A 707-nucleotide genomic window follows, 5' to 3' on the forward strand; every position below is an offset into this window, starting at 1 on the left:
TATTTTTAATTCTAAAATTTGTGACAACCCTTTTTAAATTGGTGAGGCAGACTTTAGCTGGTTAAGGGCTATACTTGCAATGCATTTTGATGTGTATTTTTGGAAAACGAATTCCAAACACACAAATCTAACCGGCAAGTGCACCGGGTCGCATCAAGTAATAATAACTCATGGGAGTGAGGTCGATCCCACAGGGATTGAAGGATTGAGCAATTTTAGTTTAGTGGTTGATTTAGTCAACCGAATCAAGATTTGGTTGAGTGATTTGTGATTTGCAGAATTTAGATTGCATGGAAAGTAAAGGGAATGGGTAAATTGCATGAAAGTAAAGATAACTGAAATTTAAAGTGCTGAATCTTAAAGAACAAGAAATTAAATGGCAGAAACTTAGAACGCAAGAAATGTAGATTGCGGAATCTTAAAGTGCAAGAAATGTAAATGGCTTGAATTGTAAAGGGAATTGGGAATTGGACTTGCAGAAATTAAACAAGGAAAAGTAAAATTGCAACAAACAGAGAAGTAAAGGATGACTTGAATTGAACCGGATCTTAAAACAGAAATGTAAATAAGCTTGAGAAGTAGTAAACAGAGAATGGGAAATGGGAAATCCGGATCTCAAGACCCAAGAGACTAGAAAACCAAGTCTAGATCTCAATGCCTTCCTAGATCCAACAAGAACAATTGCAAGGGAAACGAAGAATTGTAAA

This window comes from Arachis ipaensis, chromosome B09 (assembly GCF_000816755.2).
Source record: "Arachis ipaensis cultivar K30076 chromosome B09, Araip1.1, whole genome shotgun sequence".
Classification (NCBI taxonomy): domain Eukaryota; kingdom Viridiplantae; phylum Streptophyta; class Magnoliopsida; order Fabales; family Fabaceae; genus Arachis; species Arachis ipaensis.